Raw genomic sequence first — 21,440 nt, forward strand, 5'->3', positions numbered from 1 at the left:
TCTCTCTCTCTCTCTCTCTCTCTCTCTCCCTCTCCCTCTCGGCCGCGCTCCCTCTCTCCCTCTCTCACTTCTCCTTGTAACTTCTGTTCTGGGAAGTGCTGCCAGGAATAAGCCTGTCTGACTACAGATCAGAAAGGCTGCTGCTCCCCCATCCAGAAAACTGCGGCTCTGGCCTCTCTTCTCCCTCTCAAGCCCAGCTTCACCTTATGTCTGTCGCTCTGTGTACAGTATAAGAAAATAAATAAAGGAAAGAGGAGCCTTGGCTGTCGGGATCTCTTCCCTACCTCCCTCTGTCCTTAAGGAAATGCTACCAGACACCCCCCAACACGCACAAGCTTAGCAAGGAGCAACCACAGCAGCAGAAAGAACAAGGGCACCAGGGGGTTTTTCCTCCTCCTCTTCCTCCTCCTCCTCCTCCTCCTCCTCCTTCTCTTCCTCCTCCACGGTGACTTTCCAGGTGAGCAGCAGCAGCAGCTGCTGCGAGGATCCCCCTTCCTCGCTCCCCCTCCTCCTGCCCCTGTCACTCGGAGCCGGCCAGGAGCTGACAGCCGCCGGAGGGGCTTGCGGAAGAGAGGCGGGGAGGCGGGCAGGCGGGAGGTGTGGGAGTGGAGAGGAAAGGGGGACGCCGGGGGAGTGCTGTCTTTCTTAAGAAGAGGAGGGTCTTTAAAAAAAAAAATCTTTCCTGACTGTGGCACAAGTATTTGCCAAGTTGTGTCTTGGACGTTGAAGCTACGGGCTGAACTGGAGCAACTTACAAGGTCTTCTCCTCTCTTTCAAAAATCCATATACTTTGGGTTGTTGGGTGCTGCCTCGGGGTGCATTGAGGGTGTATCCATCATTTGGGAAAGAAACGGGGACTGTAGGCTAGCCATCCGATAGGTAAGTCACCTCCTCAGAGATGCGTTTTTCCTTTTTTATCTCTATGATTCGTATGTTTTACTTTAGGTTAGAAATATTCTCTGCCCCCCCCATCTCTCCCCTCTTGCTGAGGTTTCTTTGGGGTGAGGATGTGTGTGTGTGTGTGTGTGTGTGTGTGTGTGTGTGTGTGTGTGTGTAGACTAAGGGGAGAGGAAATCTAGGGGGAAGGTCTCTGGCGTGTTAGGAAATGTGGGGAATACCCTGGCTGTAAATCTATGCAGATTAGGGGGAGGCTGGTTTGCGTAATGTCCTCTCGGAAGGGGGGGGACTCGGGAGAGGTGGAGGGAGGAATGTGCATGGTTACTAATGAGAGACATGCACAGCGCACACACGGCTACTGCTGCTGCTGCTGCTGCTGCCTGTCCCCGTTGCAAGGTAGCAGTCGAGATTGGGGGTATGGGAGGGGGGGAAGGGAGACAGAGGAGGATGAGGTCCTCTTGGGGGTGTGATGGAGAGACAGAAAAATAGGTGTTGGTGTTGTAGTGTTTGTTTTTGTCTTTTTTTTTTTTTGGTAGTGGAATTTCTGTGACTTTCTCCTCCCAAGGAAGGAAAGAATGAAGGAAGGAAGGGAGGAAGGAAGGAAGGAAGGAAGGAAGGAAGGAAGGAAGGAAGGGAGGAAGGAGGGGGCTGACTTGATGGAAGGTTCAGGCAGAGCGTTTTCCCTTTCCTGGTGTACTGGCTGCAGTGTTGGTTTTGTATGGGGGTGGGGAGGGGATAGACGGGGGCGCGTGGAGAAGGATGGGGGCGGTTTGCATGTGTGTTTATGTGTATGTTTCTGACCGGGGACAGGAGGACATGTGTGTTTGTGCTGTGCACCGTGGGGATCTGTGTCTGCGCCTTTATGTCTGTTCCCTGAAGTGGGTGGAACGTTGGCCCGTTCCGGGAATGTTCCATGACGTGTTGCAGCCACAGGAAGGGGGTTAACGAGGGGCTCTCGGCCGCCGCGGCAGCTTCGGCCGCTGCTTATCAAAGCAGATGTTTCTGTTGCTGCCGCTGCTGCTGCCGCGGCCGCTGCTGCTGCTGCTGCCGCGGCCGCCCCGGCTGCCCCCGCCGCTGCTCGGGCTGCTGCTCTTAGGCTCCCTGCCCCCTCCTCCCTTTCCTTTTTGTAGGTCTGGTGTAGGTGGGGGCAAAACACAGAAAAACATTGTTCCCTCGGTTTGGGTATGTGTGTGCTGTTTATGGTGTTTAATGGAGAAAGAGTCCAGACCAGCTTTTAAACCCTAGCTGTTATCGCAGATATCTGTATTTTATATAGATCTGCCTGTCTCTCTCCGTCTTTCTCTTCTCTCTCGATCTGTCTCTGTCTCTCTCGCGCTCTCTTATTATATAACACATATCGAGTGAAGCAGATGACATGAGAAAATGCTATCCCAACAGACCTAGACTGAATTATATGGAAGGAGAAAAGGTCAGAAGCTGTCAGTTGGTGTTCTCCTTCAAGGGCTTAGCCCCCTGAGAAGGAGGAGGGGGAAGAGAATTCTTCAAGTGGTTCCCGACGCTATGCCTAGACTTGAAAGCTAACTAGGGGGACTGCAGAAGCCTGCCCTCTCCCTAATGGGCGGGCATTGGGACGAAGAGGTTGAGGAAAATAGGGCTGGAGGATGGGGAATACTTTCAAGTCTCTTATCCTTTTAACACTGGGGCTGCCGAATAGAGATAGGGTCCCAGGTGCAGGCAGTTTCTTATGAAGGGAAACAGGTAGTGGGAATTCGTGGAACAGATTTATGAGGAGCAGAGCCAAAGGAAGCTCCTAAAATCAGTTTCATTTAGACACTTTAGGACACCTGTAATGCCTCAGAATGTACACAGATATCTATATGTGCACAACTGACATGGCAAAAACCCTTATCCATCTCTTTGCATATTATTTAGGCCTAAGACAAACATAAAAGGGCTTGTTTACAGGACCTTTATTGTAATCGGCATTTGAACAGATTTTTCCCTTCCTTTTCTGTCATTATAAAAATAACTCAGTTTTACTTTCAGATGTTAATACTTTTTTTTTTTAGTGGGGAAAGTGTAGACTCTCAATAATTTACCAGATAATTCTTCCTACACCCCCCTCCACATACTGAAAAACAATAATCAGGGATTATTGATTTTTCTCTTCAGTACAGTTGTTTCTTTGTACTCTATAATCAAGCCCAGAAATTACTTGAAATATTAATTAGATCGGTATTAATTACATTTTCACTGATCCAGTCTCCCAGAAAAGGCCATTTAACTTTATTAGAAACATTTCCTTCAGTACTAGTTTCTTTTTCCCTTAGAAAACCAAATCCTTTTGAATATTTAAATTTGTTTATATGCCTCTAATAAAAGTTATATTTTTTCACCTGATATAGTGTTGTAACAACATTATTTTAACCAAATAGAGGTCAAAATATATTTTTTCTCTTGGGGAGTATTTAGGATGTAAACAGAATGATTTATCAAAAACAACATACATAAAAACCATATTGCCTTTTCATTGTTAACTGCAAAAAAATCATATAGTGTATTGTTACTATGAAGAGTATTAATCTTGATACTAGAGCATTAGATAGAAGATGAATTAATATTTTTTATAGTGAAAAATGTAAGAATGCACAGAATATGCATTTACATTAACTTAATATAACAGGGTTTGTTGGTTTGTTTTTTTTTTTTTTACAAGTGCCATAATCTTTTTTGACCACTAGGTTAGAAATGTGCAGTATATTTGTGATATGCAGTAAAAATCAATGTTACAATGCTGAATCTTCTGAAAAGATATACCAGTCAATAGTTACCTTGTCCTTGAATTTAGGTCAGCCATGAAACACTGAAAATTAAAATGTTGTTGTTATATTTCTGTTAAGATACTTGTTCAGATTTCAAGTTGCTGGCCTAATTTGATACTATTGTTATATTGAATATTTCTCTTATTGTAAAGATTTTGATTTGAATTGGAGATGATTATCTAAGTAATAGGATTGATAGGGATAGAAAATTTAAAACATCACTAATTTTGACTTATTCGGATCTCTTGGAAATCTTTGATATAGCACTACGTAAAGTAGGGATAGTATTTTGTATATGTTTGTTAGATTTGAAATGTTAAAGTAGATTTAGTATAAATTATCAATTAACCAAGTCATACTGTATAGTTACAGTGAAAGATTAGCCTGAAGAATTTTTTGATTGATCAAACCCTCTTTATGTGAGATTTGTTTGCAAACCTTCTTGTTACTATGAAAACAAAACAGAGGGCTACATGTATACAGGTATTCCATATGGAATAATGGTACATGTGTCTGCTTGAGTATTTGGCACTTGGTCACTGTTCACAATTAGACAGGCATACTGAGCATTTTCCACTTTTTTTTTTAATGTGACTTCAAACATAACCTTACTTGACACAGAGTTAAAATAAATTCAGTTTGAATCTTTGACAATGGTTACCAACCAACATTAGCCTTTTCAAGTATGGGCTATTATACAAAGCCTGGAAATACACATATCTTATGAAACTGCTTTTCAAAATTGAAATGAAAACATTTTTGAGTAGGACATTTTATGACCTTCAGTTCAACAGAAATTAATGTGAATTTTTTTTCCCCTGTAACTCTCTTTCCCTCACCCTAAGTTACAAACAATGATGAGAGGATTTGAAATTCAAGCTATGTAGCAAAAGTCTTCCAGAAAACAGAAATAATGTAAGAAAATAATGCCTGGCAGAATGGTGCCAATTCTTTGAGAAGTAAAATTTTTTGATAAAATATCATGATTCTTGTGGCTATAACTATGTGTGAGAAATGGAAATTGATGAAGATCATAAGTGATGGTGAAGAATGGCCACCAAAGTCATTCTAAGTTTTAGTATGGAAGGAAATTTGTTAATAAATAGTATTTGTGTATTTTGATCCTTGGTAGGTGTCAGCAGACCACAGTAGGCCTGACTTTAGTCCTCTGGGTAGAGAAAGAGTGTACAATTTAAATCATCACTCAAGAACTACAATGAGGAAATACTCCCAGGTCCTGAATCCATAACCTGAAATATCAAGTTGCTTAAAGTTCTGACTTAAAGTTTTTAGAAGAAGGTTGCAAATTTGATGTCACTGAAAAAGGAGCAGAGGAAAGTTTCTCATCTGATCCAATGAACTTTGCTTAGTGTTTCTGAGTAACTTCATACCATACTGTCCAGAAAGTGTATATTTTCCATTCCTGATATATTTATATCCTGTTTTGTTGTTTGTTAGGCAAAACTCAGATTGTTGGTCAGTTGTGTCTGACATATTTGGGGTTTTCTTGGCAAAGATAATGGAGTGGCTTGCCATTTCCTTCTCCGGCTCATTTGACAGATGAGGAAACTGAGGCAAACAGAGTTAAGTGACTTGGCCAGGTACACACTGAGGCTAGATTTGAACTCACAAAGAAAATGAGTCACCCCAGGACCCTAGGCCTGGTGCTTTCTCCACTGCACCACCTACCTGCCCAAAACTCAGGTTATCAGAAACTAAATTGAAGGATGTAAATCAGCCACCCCCTTAATAGTAATAGCTGTGAATGGACTTTGAATAGGATTGAATAGAATATTTTACCTGAAGAGAAAAAGTTAAACTGAGAAGATTCAAGGTGTGGTTATTTTGAGGAGGTCAAATATGATCCTGACAAGACTCCAAATACTTGATCAGGCTTGCCACCTTCTGTGATTAAAATGATTGTTTTTCTCAAGGTTTACTAGTGATGCTAACAGGAAATGAAATTTGAATATTTGGATTTATCGATATTAAATACCTCTTAATTATTTGCAGCACATCTTTACCTATTATCATGTCATAAATCACCTTGGTTGAATATCTGAGAGATAGTTCTGTGGAATAAATGTTGGAACTGAAGTCATAAGGCCAGAATTCAAATCTTATCTCAGATGCATTCTAGCTGGATGAACTTGAACAAGTTATTCGTGTTCCCTAAGCATCAGTTTCCTTAATCATCAAATGAAGGTAATAATATTTGCACTCACTACCTTTCTGAGTTGTGAGAAAGATGGTTTGTAAAACTCAAAGTACTTTAGAAATAGATATTAGAAATATCTATTATCTTATGATCTCCAGGGAAAGAAGAACGGTTTGGTCTTATTGAACCTTTCAGTCTTTGGCTTCTCTGAGATTACATGTGTGCCAGTCTTGATATAAGCAAATCTAACATAAATATCTCAGAACTGTATTCAGGTAATCTAGGATTTTGTTCATGGTTGATTTGGGTTGTGAACTAATAAAGCTAATAATTTGGCATGCATCCCACCCTGGGAGGCTCTTTAAAAATATACTTTATCTGATCTATTGGCAAATTCAGTTAAAATTTAGCACCTGTGTCTAACAGTGCAAACCGAAAGTGAGAGTTGGCAATTATGTAGTGAACCATTAGATTATAATCTCCTTGAAAGCAAGGACTATGCCTCTTTCCATTTTTTTTTTCTTTTGGCATCCCAATCGTCTAGCACAATAGCATGTGGTAGAGACTTAGTTATAGTTGGTTGGTTGAATTGAATTGAACCACCAAACTAACCGTGAAGGATTTTTTCAGTGCTTCCTAACCTTAGTCATCAGTGTTGCAGCAGATTTTAAGGAGAGAAGGTCAGAGTTAGACATAACTATCAGTAGATTCCAAGGTCCATGTCCACCAGGGTGGATTCCAAAAACTATGTTCTTGAGGAAAAGCAGTCAAGTTGAATAAGTTTAATGAGTGTGTATATGGGAGGAGAGGGTGTTCATGTTGGGGAGAGTGTCAGATGGGGTTGTGTTGGGAGGGGCAGGTAGTCATTGGCAACAGGGAGATTTGCTGAACTTGAAGTGTGATCCATCACTTCTGGGTCACAAGAGGAGCTTATTTTAGGGTCAAGAAGCACTTGGTCCCAACATCTTTAATCTGTAGTATATCCCAGGACAGATGGTGTACTCACTCTGTCTTAATTATGCCACTGGAGAGGAAGTACTGTAGGAGGGCTTTGGAGGTGGAGGAGCCTCAGTCACTCTATATTTAGCCTGCAGCTTGCCACTGCCATCACCAAATAGCTGGAGCTCTGCAGCTCTGGTCTCTGAGATCTCTGAGAGCACTGGCATAGGCTGGCTAGAAGAGTAGCATTGCTTGCAGGCCAAGTTTGGAAGAAATGACAAAAAAAAAGAATAAAATTTTGATCTCTGTTTAGATTGACTATATGCTTTAAGTGTTTAATGACCCACACTCAGGTGCAACATACCAATAAAAATGGTCAATAGTGGATTCTTTGTGTTGTCAAAGCTCTCCATGAATATATATATATATAATATATATATATATAAAATCCATTTTTCTAGATGTGTTTTTGCATGCACAATATAAAAAACTACATTTTTGGAACTCTTTCTCCTCTTTTTTCATGACACTTCTCCCCTTTGGTTGTCCTTTGCATGACCCATCTCCTCTCCTCTTCCCTTAACTCCCCTCCCCTCTCCCATCCTCGCATCTCTTCACCTCCTTCTCTCTGTTTCTTACTACTCCTTATACATGACATTCCATCTCTTGTCTCTGGGCCTTTTTTGTCTCCTATCCCTGGAAGGTACTCTCCTCCTCTTCTCACCTCCTAGAATTTCTAGTTTCCTTCAAGTCTCAAAACAGAATCAATCTACTTTCTACATGTACCTTTCCTGATTCCTTTCCCCCAAATGTTAGTGTCTTCCTTCAAAAATTACCTCATATAGATTTCTCAAGTACATACACACACACACACACACACACACACACACACACACACACACACACACGTTGTCTTATCCAGGCTAGATTGGAAGTTCCTTAAGGGCAGAAATAATTTCACTTTTATTTCTGTATCCCACAGTTCCTGGCACATAGAAGGCACTCAAATGCTTGTTGATTGATTGATTTTCATTTTTCATGCAGATGTGGTCTCTTAGACATGGCTATAGAAGAGTAAGATATGATGTCACTAGTAAAAAATGTCAATGTGTTCTGTGAGCATAATCATTGCATTTTTGGGAAAATTTTAATTTTGATTTTTAATCTATTTCATTATATTTTCATTCATTCAGTAGTCATTAATCTTTTACTGAGTGTACTCTGCCATTCAAGGCACATAGGAATTCTTCCACTTCTGTTAGTGGACCAACTCTTAATTGTTGTTGTTGAAGATAACATTTAAAAAAAGAATGGCAAAAAAACCAAAAACCAAAACTTGGCCAAAATGTGAGGCCAAATTCAGCGTTCAGTGTTATGATGATTGATTTTCTGAACTTTTTTTTTTTAATGTGAAGTATTGTTTAAAGATAACAACAGTTAATAACTAATATCCAGGAAACTTTTCTTACTCCAGAAAATATACATAGAGAATAGCTCACTTTGATTGTCAAGCATCTAAATATAAAATTATTTCTGGGATAGAAATAGATTTAACCACTTACCATCTATTTGTGAAAAAGTTTAAGGGATAGAAAAGTAGTTATATTAAGGTCAATGCAAATTACAACCTGTTAGTCATTACCTAAATCATGCCTACACTCAAAAAATGGTCTAGTGTAGAGCTATTTGAAATAAGAATGCTTTCCTTGGCAATTATTTACCTGGTGGCTTCATTTTATTTTCTTCTGAAAAAGAAAGTGGCAGATTCAGTGAAGCTATCCTTATTTATGTTGCTTTCATGGAAGATTCACTTGATTTCAAAAGCTCAACAAAAATGTGCTTTTGAAGCCTGGTAGTAGGTAAAGGTAGACACACCCTAATTTATATTTACTTTAGTGAAAATACCTCCAATTTTTCCACAGTTGTTTTTCAACAGGTGTTTAAAGTCTAAGTACAAACTACCATTACTAAAGATGCAAGGTTAATTCTCATGAACGTGGCAGAAAGTATTTCTTTTAAAATAGTGGGCATGTCAAATTCTATACGAGGAATGTTATAGGGAAGTTCATTTGAATGGAGGTAACTGTTCATTAAAAAGTTGATGTGAATTACAAGTTTTTTACTTCTTTTGGAAGATGTACAGATAGCAAGGTTGTCAGTAGGAAATATTAATTTTAGCTGGTGAATAGGAACTATTAGATTGAAATTACTTTATGCATTCTTAATTGATCTGAAAATTATGACATTTTAGTACTTATGTTGTGATGTATGCTTTTGATGTGAATTTTATCTTGCAGTTATAGAGCATGTGACTACAATTGTGATAATATAAGGAAGAGCCAGACACTTTTATTAGTTCATTGTCAACTTGGTAAGCTTATTAAAAATAAAACATAATTGCCACATTTATTTAAAAAAATTATTTCTAAAATTTGGTAATAATTTTTTGCATTAAATTCATGACCATAGGAGTCCATGTAGAGGTGTTCAATCAATATGGAAAGATGAGGGGTTCAAATTTGAGGAAGCATTGCAATTATCTTTTGAGGAAAGAAGAGATAGGGATAAGAACCTAGAGATAATGTGAGGATTTGACTAAAAATATTATAGGGATTCTTGATGTTTTCAATGATTAAGGTTTTTTTTTAACTATTATATCTCACAGTAGAGTTATTATTAATTTTTTTCATATAAAGGATGTAAATTTTAATTTTATTGAATATTTAGCATAATCAGGCTGTGTTTCTACACCTCAAAGTCAGTTTAATGTTCAAGTTAATTCCATCATTGTGTATGATTAATATAGAAACCAGAATCTAAGCTATATATACACGTGACTCTGAATTATAAAGGTTGGGTATCTATACTGGTCACCTGAAATGCTGAATTAGTTGCTTTCTCTTACTGTATTGACAGAACCATAAACATTTAAGGAACAAATAAACTACCAGTGATATGGCTTATTTTCTTCCTAGGTATTTAATTTCTGATCATTTTGCATTAGTCTTATTTGGTAATCCAATCATTGTGCTTCTTCCTATTTTTTCCCCAGTGGTAGGAACTTAGTTTCAGAATCAATATCTATCAAACCAAACCTTTAACAACCACTAATGAAAATTACTAAATTGCACATTTCCTCTCCTCTCCTATCAGCAGAAAATCATAGGCCAATTCCCTAGAAGTTTTCAGTCTTATTGGTATAAACACATATGTTTATATACTTATATGCACATACATATATTTACATATCACAGTGTTTGATAAGATAATGTTCTGAGGGAAGCAGCAGTTCCAAACCCTCCTTGTCACAGTCAAATACAAGTCAATGTTTTTCCACTCAAGCACCACTGACCATACTCTACCTACAAGATACACTTGAGAAAATGACCAATTTCAATCATTGTCCTCACACATATAGTCAGTCAACAATTGAGGCAGGAGGGCCCTGCCCTTTGACTTCCATAGACTGTGACAGCCAAGGAATGAGTGGTCAAAAAGAAGCTTGACTGATTTCTTTGTAGCAAGCATGGGGAGTATGGTCTTTGTGCTGTGGTCTTATGAAATGATCATAAGATTTAGAGCTGGAAGGGGCCTTAAAGATCATCTTGTTCAATGTGTGTGTGTGTGTGTGTGTGTGTGTGTGTGTGTGTGTGTGTGACAGACAGAGAGACAGATAGAGTAGCAATAAGGTGCAGTACAAGAAAGTGGAAAGGCCTCTATCCACTTTTTTGACAAGAAGTCTTGGGGAAAGTAGTGCCATCATGCATGGAGCCCACTACTGTCAGATAATAAGTGCCTTTAGTGAAAGAGGTGGAATGGGCTTGGATGGCATTAGTACTCCAGATATATCCCTCCCTTATAAAGGATAGAGAGCCATCCCTTATACCAAAGAACAAGAAATAAAAAGAAAAATTAAAACAAAAACAAGTAGTTCAGCAAAACTAACCAACATATCAAGCAGGTCTGCCATGACATGCAATGTTCCACACCTGGAGTCCCCCCACCACTGCAAAAAGAGTGGGAGGTTCACTCTCATTTCTCTTTTTAGGAGTGTGCCATTATAAATTTTCAAAGTGGTTTTGCCTGTCTTGCATTTTTTATTTCTTCATCTGAAAAATGGCTTTTTGTTGATAATAAACTTCAGGGATTGTACAATAATTTACTGATGAAAAATTGAACACCTCTTGTTTTCAGTATGTCAAGTAACACTATATATGAACTAAGAATAATTTAGTTCCCTAAAAAGTTCAATATAAAACAATATACTTGTGAAAAGCACTAGCTGTGTTCTTTCAAAATAATTGACTGCTATTAATATACTTTATTAAAGCATATATTATTGTTTTCAGAAAAAAGTGTTCAGCAAGTATAAATCTTTCTTTTTTATTTTTTAGCAAGTATAAATCTTGAAGTAACATTTCTGTGTGCATCAGTATTGTCAATGTGCAACCAAAACATTAAGAAAATTACACCTACTTTTTGGTATGGAAATGGATTGATTACATCCAAGGCATTTATCATTGTGTTGTTAAGCAAAAATTTCTTTTTAAAAAATCCCCAAACTTTGTGATGGATATGCCATGCAATTGCTCAAGAAGGAAATGTAAATTTAAAATTCTTTGAATTCACAGTCATTGTTGATTTGGGGTCTTTTTTGTAGGAGTTTAATAATACTGAATCCGATAGGGACAACAAATAACCACAATAGATATTAATATCAGACCTGGAAAACTTTTTATGGTCAGAGAAAATAAGCTAAAGAGCTTGATGAAATTAGCTTGCTGACTTTTTTTTCCCCTTTACAATTTTCCTAGTTGATGAGAAAGGAAGGGAACAATTATGAAGAATGAATACAAAACACGCTGAAGTTAGCAATGGTGGTGTTATTGATTGCTAGCATTTTTTTGTTTTATATTTGCATCCTCAGGGATACATTTGCAGGGTATGGCCTTGCACATAGTAGGTGATTAATTAATGCTTATTGGGTGGAATTTTCAGTGTAATTAGCTATTGGGGATATGCTACTTATCCACTGAAGTCATCCTCTGAGACTTCATTATGGAATGGAGGTGACCCAGAGTTCTTGAAGCTATGCCAGGAATTTTCATTATTATATAGGACTTTAAGGTTTGCAAAGTGCTTTGCGTGTCTTCTCTCATCTATTCTTTGCAGTAACCAGGGAGGCAGGTGCCATTATTATCCCCATGTTATAGCATAGAAACCTGAGGCTCAGAGAGGTCCTGCCCATCATCACAGAACCAGTAAGTGTCTAAGGCAGAGGATCTCTGTATGTGTGTGCTCCTAACTGCTGGTGCATCACATTATCTGCTCTGCCACACTGACATTTTATAACACAAGCTCTGGCAGGTCCTAGATTTTGAATACCCAAATATTGTATACCTGTTAACAAGGACCAGTTTAGCTACATTCAGAAAAATTCGGCTAGTTGGCCAAAGGTCAATGAACTTTTCTGGCCAAAAATCATCTACCAAGTTATAAAGGAGTTGCCATCTTGTCAGTTTAGGTACTGTATTTACAAAATCCTGCATCTTCTAGTAAGTAACTTGCTACTACAGAACCAAACTTCTTTGTAGCTGTAGACTATGTAACCAAATACGTAGCAATAAAAAAGGATATTAAATACTTGGTCTATTTTACAAATAACAGAAAGTTAAGATAGTTTCAAAGTATCTGATTTAACACGTGTTGTTTAACTTGTTTGTTTATCAGATTCATTCATTCATCCATCCATCCATCCAACAGAAAGGATATGGCCTGGTATGATCCTTTAGACTTTGGGAATGTTCAGAAGCACTCTGGGAATATCCTTTTGATCTTACATTCTTTTGTTTAATTTAGACTTTCTTGAATACTTTTTTTTTTCTAATTTGGCAGATCATGTGACTGAATAAATTACAACTCCCATTTATATGGTATTTTAAGATTTACAGACCTTAAACTTGGACTTTCATAACAATAACCCTTCAAGGTAGTTAATTTTAGTATTCTGAACTGCATTCTGTTCCATGATCATGCAGCTAGAAAGTATTAGGGCCAGGATTCCAATAAAATTCTTCAGGCTCAGTCTACTCCTCTTTCTATCACCATGCTGTCTGTGTCAATTAAATATTTCAAAAGGAATATTCATTCTTTTGGTCAGTAGGGTACAATTTAGGGCACCAGAGTGGTGATTTAGTGAAAGTTACTTTTGCAAACTAGAGAGTTAAGGAACCTTTTAGAGTGTCCAGTTAAACAAACTTGCTCACATGTATAGTGATTCATTCATTCAGTAGAACATAGCATAGCAATATTGATTGATCTTGCATAGCAATATTGATATGTGGAAAGTGGATGAGACAGAGGACTTTGGAGGTCATTTGGAATTAACTTCAATAAATTTTTAATACTTATTAATTGGCCTACTTTATGTAGAGCACTGTGCAAGACACTGGAACATGAAAATTTAATGAAAGTCCCTTTTCTCATAGACCTATAGTCAGTGACACATAAACAATACCTGAGATACAAAATGACACATGATAAGTACTTTAGTAACACATAAACTCGGTGCTATGTGGCATTTGAAGGAAGAAGGATTGAACATTATTGATTAGGAATATTGAGGAAGCTTCATTTAAGAGATGACATTTGAACTGGACTTTGAAAGGTGGATAGTATTTCAATAGATGAAGATCAAGGGAATACAAAGTGGGACATTCTAGATATAGAGAATGGAATAAGCAAAATAAATTGACAAGACAACACGGGGCATTTTGGGGAAGGCAAATACTCCATTTTATCTGAAGTTATCATGTATGGAAGGAAGTAGTGTGACATAAGGTGCCAGACTGTGGAGAATGCCAGCATAGAGCTTGATCTTTACAAGAAGAAGCCATTGAAGGGCTTTGAGAAGGAGTCACATGATCAGTTCTGTGTGTTTATACCTTTATGAAGGTTGGGTTATATTCCCCATAGGTGGTAAAGAGAACCTATAATAGGGTGGTAGCATAGGGGATAGAGAAAATGGAACAAATGTAAGAAATATGTTGTTTGTAATATAGAAGGGGCAAGATGAGAATCAATTAGATATGAAGGAGTGAGTGAGGAAAAAAAGGCAAAGGTAAAAAATTAACGATTTTGAAAATAAGTAACTGATAGTATTGCTGATAGATTTCAGGAACAGAAAATACCTGGGTTTGTCTGGAACCGAGTATGTGAAGAAGCAGTGGAAGATAAGCCTGGAAAGGTGGGCAGGAGATAGACTGTGGAGGGTCATGAATGCCAAGAACAGGAATCTGAGCTTTACTCATGCATAAAGACAACTTAGTACCTTTCTGTTCTATGCTGTATAACAACACAACCTGTAGTGAAGTAGCCAGACATATGCTGGAGCCAGCTCATACATGCTGAAGAGCTGATTGTTAAATTTTCAATGTGAGCATGTATGCCTTAGAAGTGGACAAATACTACAGATCAGGTTTTGATTAATTTTAATTAATTAATTAAAATTTTGATGAATTTTGTTGGTTGTCTAGACATCTAGACTTAAAATGATAGAGAAAATGATTTGTTAATAAGGATTAAACTTAAAAATGGGTCCTATGTTTTTGGAGAGCTGGTTGTTCAACATTTACTGGTTTACTCATTGAAGTAGCAGAGTGGGCTTGAAGGAGCATTGCCCTGGAAGTCAGGAAACTCAGATTTTATTTCAGCTTAGCTAATAACAAGCATTTCAGGTTTTAATTTTTTTTTTAAGTAAATCACTTCACTCTTCTTGGACCTTGTACATGTAATGAGAGGGTTGAACTATTCTTCCATAATATCTTCAAGTTGGAAGGCATCTGAGAAATCATCTGGTTCAATTCTCAACCCAATATAAAAATATCCTCTACTACATCCTTGCTATTTAAACATATTCATTGAGCTTCTATCTGAACAGTGACTACCTATTTCACAAAGAAATCCATTCCACTTTGTAAGAGCTATAATTGTTTAAACAAATTTTTTTTCCTTCTCATGTCGAGCCACAAATGGGTTTCCCTGTAACTTTTCACTTGTTGAATTCCAACTATTCTTCAAGATCCAACTCAAAGAAATGCTTTCTTTTCTATGAACCTTTTCTTGGCCTCCTCCAGTAAGAAGTGACCTTTCCTTCCTCTGAATCAGATTTCATGCTTTTTTATCCACCTGTCACATGCTACTTAGCATCACATTTATTTGTATAAATATTTTGTCAACTTCAACTAAACTCTAAACTCCTTGTGGACTGAGAAGTTATCTCTTATTCATTTTGAATTCTCCTTTTGGGTCTTGTATAATGCTTCATATGTGGCGGCCACCCAATAAGATTTTGTTGGATGAATTAATATCTCTTTTCCTTGGAGCTACATAGAATGTATAATTTTCCTTTTACTAGAGAAACATCTTACTGCAATGGAAAGAGTGATGGCTTTGGAATTTGGGTTAGTGGTGTGATAGATTTGGAGTGCAAGGGCTCCAGTTCAAATCCTGAGTAATTGTAGACAAGTTACATCACCTTCCCAAGCATCAGTCTGTAAAATGAGAGGCTTGGATTGGATGCCATTATATTGTATGCTTGGATGTAATGATATTAAAATAAATAAGTAAAACTTACACAGGGCTTTAAGATTTGCAAAGCACTTTACAAATATTATTTCATTCAATTCTCACAACAACCTTGGGAAGTAGGTGCTATTGTTATTCTTATTCCCATTTTACATACCAAGTCAGACAGAGGTTAAGTGACTTGCTTAGGGTTACACAGCTTGAAATGTCTGAGACCAGATTTGAACTTAGGTCTTCCTGACTCCAGGTCCACCATCCACTTGCCTATAAGTTCCCTTTCAAGTCTAATGGTCTTATGGTGGTCTTATGTGGTATTTATATTTGTTGATTTTCACCCGCCCCCGATTTTCTATTCATCTCTTCAGAGAACAATTTCAGTTTGATTCCTAATTGAAAGGTATAGCAGACAATCTCCGCCCCCACCCCAACAATATATATGTGAAAGATCATGGACACTGAAGGCATCAATAAAACTTAAAAGAAATGCTCAACTGTGAAGTCTACAGGTGCAGACCATATAGAAAATGTCAGTTCCTGGAGCTGTCCATTCTACACTTTTTTTTATGACCTCTTAAAGAAAATAAAGCAATAAAAATGAATTATGAAAATAATACAATAAAATATTTAAAAATATTATTACATTTGTGTATTTGAATTCCTGCTTAATATATATGGGTTTTACATTGGATGTGACTATTGCTACTTTTTGACTTAGAAAAGTGAACATTATCAGGAAGTAGAGAATGAATGGAGATAAAGTTACATTCTTTTTGACTTTGGTCATTTTTCCAAACCACGTTGGCCTAATGTTAAATTCAGTTCGGAACAATTTTTATATACATGCACACATACACATAACTATATCTGGGACCATGTGGATATAAGCCATACATTATAAGAAGTCTAGAACTGATAATGGCCTTCATCTTATTATAAATTGAGATTTGCCTAATTTTTTTTGTTCTCTGATAATTCATAATATGGCTTTTTGTGAAGTTTCTTGGGCTACATGGAAGCTTTGAAAAATGATTTTATATAAATAATGACAGAATCAAAATGAATGACAAAAGTTACTACAAATACCCTCCTAATTTAGATATGGAAATGCAATATTTATAAGAAAAGTCACTACTCCCCAAGGAGCACAATCTAGCAGCACAGATTGAGGGTGGCACAAAAATGTCATGATTTATTAATAATGGGCATGGTGAGGATTCAAATAGACATATGTTTCTTAGAACAGTTAACTTTTGATGAAGAAGAGGAGAAAGATACTTATTTAATGGGAATTGTGAGTGTGAGCCTGTATTAGTCAAACCAGCTATCACTTCTTGAAAGTTTCTACTTTAGCTTTGGGGAAATACTCTCTCCATATCATTTTTAACTTACTTTAGGAGATCTTCAGCTACAGTTTCTGTCTCAGGAGAAGGATCCATGTGTGTGTATGTGTGTGTGTGGGGTTTGGGGGTAGGAGTGGGAAGGTATAGGACTGTAACGTAATCAATTTGTGTGTTTCATTTCAATTTGAATTTAGATAATATATTTAGCAGTCATTTTTGAACTTGTGATTATTTAGTCTTTATTGAGTATTAAATATAGAAAGGGTCATAAAAAGAGAAGTAGCCTGTTAAATGTAGTCCTAGATAAGCAAAGTTCCATTCACCAACGTCTTGGATTTTATCCAAAACCTGAAGGATAAGTTACAGAGAGTCCTAACCATGGTTATTCAGGGGTTATATCCTCCTGCATGAGAGAATTCATAGCATTCAGTCCTGCTTATAGTTTCCAGCATTTTTGCAGTTCCACATATAGAACTTGGTAGTTATCTAAGCCTTGAAATAAATCAAAAAAGGCATAGGTAATTTATGCTGAGGTCTACTTAATAAAGACAAGGTTATACCTTCTTATCCAACCTATGAGAAAACAAAACAAAACAAAACAAAAAAGACTTGTTTTGGAAATACTGAAGTAGAAATGAATCTCTCTAGAGCCAAAGACTGTGAAGCACACCGGTAATTGGCGGAACTTGATGCTTTTCATAAAAGGTTCATACTTAATCCAACCCTTCCTCTATTCCTTTAAATGATTCTTTTCTTTTTCTATACTTGTCTTCATTCTGTTGAGTATTTTCCATTTGGTTTTGAACTGAGCTTCTGTCTTGCAAAGATATTGGGTATGTAAAAATAATCCAGCCTTGCTATATGGGACCAAAATAAGATGTGGAACTGAGAAAGAAGAGTGTCTGGATGATTTGGTTATTATTATTTCTCCTTGGTGCCAAATTCCTTTGTATACTAACTCTCAAGAAATACAGCAAATGAAAGACAAAAGGTCAATTGGTGAAAAAGGATATTGCCCAATTTAACTCACTCATAAAGGCTATTTGTCTACATTCTTTATCCCAGTCATATTGTGAAACTATACCACTACACCTCCTTTGTGAAAGACCACTGAAAATCTAAGGAAGATATTAGGGACAGCCTGGCAATCACCCAGATTGATATTTAGGAAATATGTAGGTAGAATCAGGAGACTGTATGCTCATTGAGTGCAGGCATAGTTTTGATTTTTCATTTGTATCTTCAAAACCCATCATAGTGCCTGCTCTTTAGTAGGCACTTAATAAGTACTACAAGCTTGTTAATTGGTAGCTAATTTATTATTTCTATCATAATACAACTGTAAAGCAGATGGTGTCATAAACCAGATAATAATTACCAAGTAAGTTTTAAAATTCATTATTTAAACAGTTGTATCACTGATGTTCTCCTTTGCTGTATAATTTTGGCACAGCGGTGATCTGGGTTTTCCAAGGATATGCTAGTGGAGTTCCAGCTTTGACAGGTTCTACTAAGCTAGAAAAGATTTAAGTACAGAACTATGTAGTTATTGTCTTAGGACTAGCCTTGCTCAGTTTGAATGTACTCATTGTCAGATTGGATTTAAGATTGTCTTAGTAGATTTTTAGTCAGAAGTTTCCAAGATTGGGTTCAAATCTTATCTCAGATACTTCTTATCTATGTGACACTAGGCAAATCTCTTAACATCTCTCCAACCCAGTTTCCTTCTTTGAAAAATAAGGGGATTGGATTGGACAACTTCTAAGGTCCCTTCTAACTCTGATTCTATCATGAATCTTTTAGCTACAACAATCACTGAAGATCCTTTATCAAGTTGTAGAGGAATTGTAATTAAGATTGGTAGGGGGAATACCCATGTGGGAACCACATATTGTTTAAGCATTGAAGTACTTAAGGAGTTATAATATTGTCCAGTAACAGCATGGGAAACGTTAGTCCTGTTTTATAACATCTTGGGGAACTTAAAATCCAAATCCATGTCATTATTTTCCATTAAATGAGGTGAACATATGTTCTACTTGGTTGTCATCATGAGCTCTCTTAACATACTTCTAACCATGGAGAGCCAAACATGACACTACTCTCAGTTGCCTCATCTTTTAAACTATTCCTGCAGCTGCAGGGAGGAGTTCCCCCCTCCCCCCAAAAAAGTCTGCTACCCAGTGAAACATTTTTTCCAGTTTGAAAGCTCTTCTTAACTGGCATGACAATGATGATGCTTTAGATATTGATGAGTGTCAGTAACCAGGAAGAGTAGAATTTTATTAAGTTATTCAAAATTTCCATTTTATTCATTTATTACTTGTTCAAAACTTGATAATTCACAACATTGCTTTATTTCACTTGAACTCATAGTCTGTAGTAGCTTATAAGACTTTATTATTTTCTTTTAGACAATAACAGCAGAAAAGTATAAGATATTATTTTATGACAATAGTTGAACTCACAGTGACTCACAGAATTCTGGGATGTCCAGACCAGATAAAATTATATTTGGGAAATGTTTAATAAAATAAATAAAAATGCAATAAAATGTGGATAATGTAATTTATGGTTTTCTAAGTCATTATGAAATGGGGATCTGTTTCTATTTGAGTTTGACATCACTAGGGTAGGACACTATTATTATGCAATAATAGTGTAAGAACAATGACATAGTATGACATAATTTTCAGTATATATTAGCAAACCAGAATTTTGAGCTCAATCTTTAGTTAGCTTGGGCAGTAATTTGAAGTTTAAAATAATTAATTACAAACCAACAGACATGATTTAATGGAAGAAGTGGCAGTGATTGATGGATGTTCCTAATTTAAAAAAAAACAAAGAAACAACATTGAGATTTACATTTAATACTATGAAAATATTTGATTAATAAATGGTATACATTATACAAGAAAATTTGTTTTTATTGTTTGTTGTTCAGTCATTTCAGTCATGTCCAACTCTCAGTGACCCTTTTTGAGGTTTTCTTGGCAAAGATAATGGAATTGCTTACAGTTTTCTTCTCCAGTTCATTTTACAGATGAGGAAACTGAGGCAAACAGGGTTAAGTGACTTGCCCAGGGTCACATAGCTAGTAAGTATCTGAGACCAGATTTGAACTCAAGTCTTCTTGGCTACAAGCCCAATTCTCTATCCACCAAGCCACCCATCTGCCTCTATTGTGCTCTACTTTGTATTGTTATTTGTATACTTTTGTAGTCCCCCTTGCCTAGATTGTAATGTCTTGGAAGACAGGGCCTATGTCATTTCTTCTTCTTTTTTTTTTTTTACCCTTTTTATGTTCAATGCCTAACAGTGCTTTTCATATAGTAGATCCTTTGTAACTGATTGGTGAATTTATTGTTGTTATTTTTCATCCATTTTCAGTCATGCCTGACTCTTTGTGACCCTGTTAGGGATTTTCTTGGCAGAGGTACTGGAGTGATTTGCCATTTCCTTTTCAAGTTCATTTCACAGATGAGGAAATGGAGGCAAACAGGGTTAAGTGACTTGCCCAGAGTCACACAGCTAGTGTCTGAGGCTGTATTTGAACTCAGGTCTTCCTGACTCCAGGCCTGGCACTGTATATACTGAGCCACCTAGCTGCCCTGTTTCTGTTGTTAGTAAATCTTATAACTTGCTAGACAATAGTGACACTGTTTTTTTATTTATTTCCTCCTATGCAGAAGTTGGTGTCAGCCAATTAATCAACCAGCATTAATTAAATGCCTATGATGGATCAAAATGTAATAGATTTAGAGATTTAAGGGGAGAGTCCACAGGTGGGCTTGAACAAGCTTGTACTGATTGAGAGTCAATTGTTAATTTTTTGGTATGAGGATTTACACCTTGGAAATCAGCAAACACTACAAATTATAGAGTTGTATTATTTTGTTGATTGTCTAGACTTAAGAAAGTGATGGAGAAAGTGTTAATAAATACAGATTAAACTTGAAAGTGTGTCTTGTGTGCAATTTTTTTTTTAAAGAGCTAGTCATTAAATATTTACTAGCTCATTTCTGGGAGCATCACTAGTAACTGTAGGGATTAGGACCTTGAGGCAGAAAGTAATATTTAAGCTGAATCTTGAAGGAAACTCGGTTTTCTAAGAGGGAGAGATGAAGATAGAGTGTTTTTTAGTTATTGTGGTACAATAGCAGGAGACAGAGTATAGTGTGTGAGGAAAAGTAAAAAAGGCAGGTTAGGTGAACTGTAGAATGTGAAAGGGGAGTAACGTATAGTGAGGCAGCAAAGGTAGGTTGAGGTCAGGTTGTAAAGAGCTTTAGATCCAAATCGAAGATTGATCCTAGAGGTAATTGGGAGACACTGGCATTTATAGGATAGAGAGTAGTATGATTTTATATCCAATGATAACATCATGTCATAAATTTTAACATTTTATATACATACACAAAGAATCTTATAACTTAGTTGATGGTGTTACACCAAATTGCATTACTGTCCACTTTTTTACATGTGCTTAACATTTACACTCTGATGTAAATATGTTATTCTTATGGCATCAGTAGAAAATACAAGATTGTGTTCATTCAGAAAACTTAGGCTACTATTTACAATCTGGATTTCATTTACTTTTAATACTGTATCTATCCAGTTATGCTTATTTGGACACATCTGCTCAGATTTTCAAGGTGTTTGGTGATACATTTTTAGCTATGGGAGTGGGGGACAATAATTTTTCTTCTATTAGAATTCTTACTGATTTGTGTT

At 36.8% G+C, this 21,440-nt stretch overlaps 1 protein-coding gene across 4 annotated transcripts in view; it reads left to right on the plus strand.

Moving 5' to 3' along the window:
* Window positions 1–653: 653 nt before the first annotated feature.
* The window catches only part of HIVEP2 (human immunodeficiency virus type I enhancer binding protein 2), a 286,897-nt gene continuing 266,110 nt past the window's right edge, over window positions 654–21,440 (plus strand). For 2 of the 4 annotated variants that reach the window (XM_027850627.1, XM_027850633.1), the window contains exon 1: window positions 654–879. The gene's annotated coding sequence lies outside the window, so the exon portion shown is untranslated. Of the gene's footprint in view, window positions 880–5,714; window positions 5,886–9,074; window positions 9,149–21,440 lie in introns of those variants that run through there. The other 2 variants (XM_027850628.1, XM_027850630.1) reach the window with 2 other exon arrangements.

Source organism: Vombatus ursinus, unplaced genomic scaffold (assembly GCF_900497805.2).
Source record: "Vombatus ursinus unplaced genomic scaffold, bare-nosed wombat genome assembly UNPS02009132.1, whole genome shotgun sequence".
Lineage (NCBI taxonomy): Eukaryota > Metazoa > Chordata > Mammalia > Diprotodontia > Vombatidae > Vombatus > Vombatus ursinus.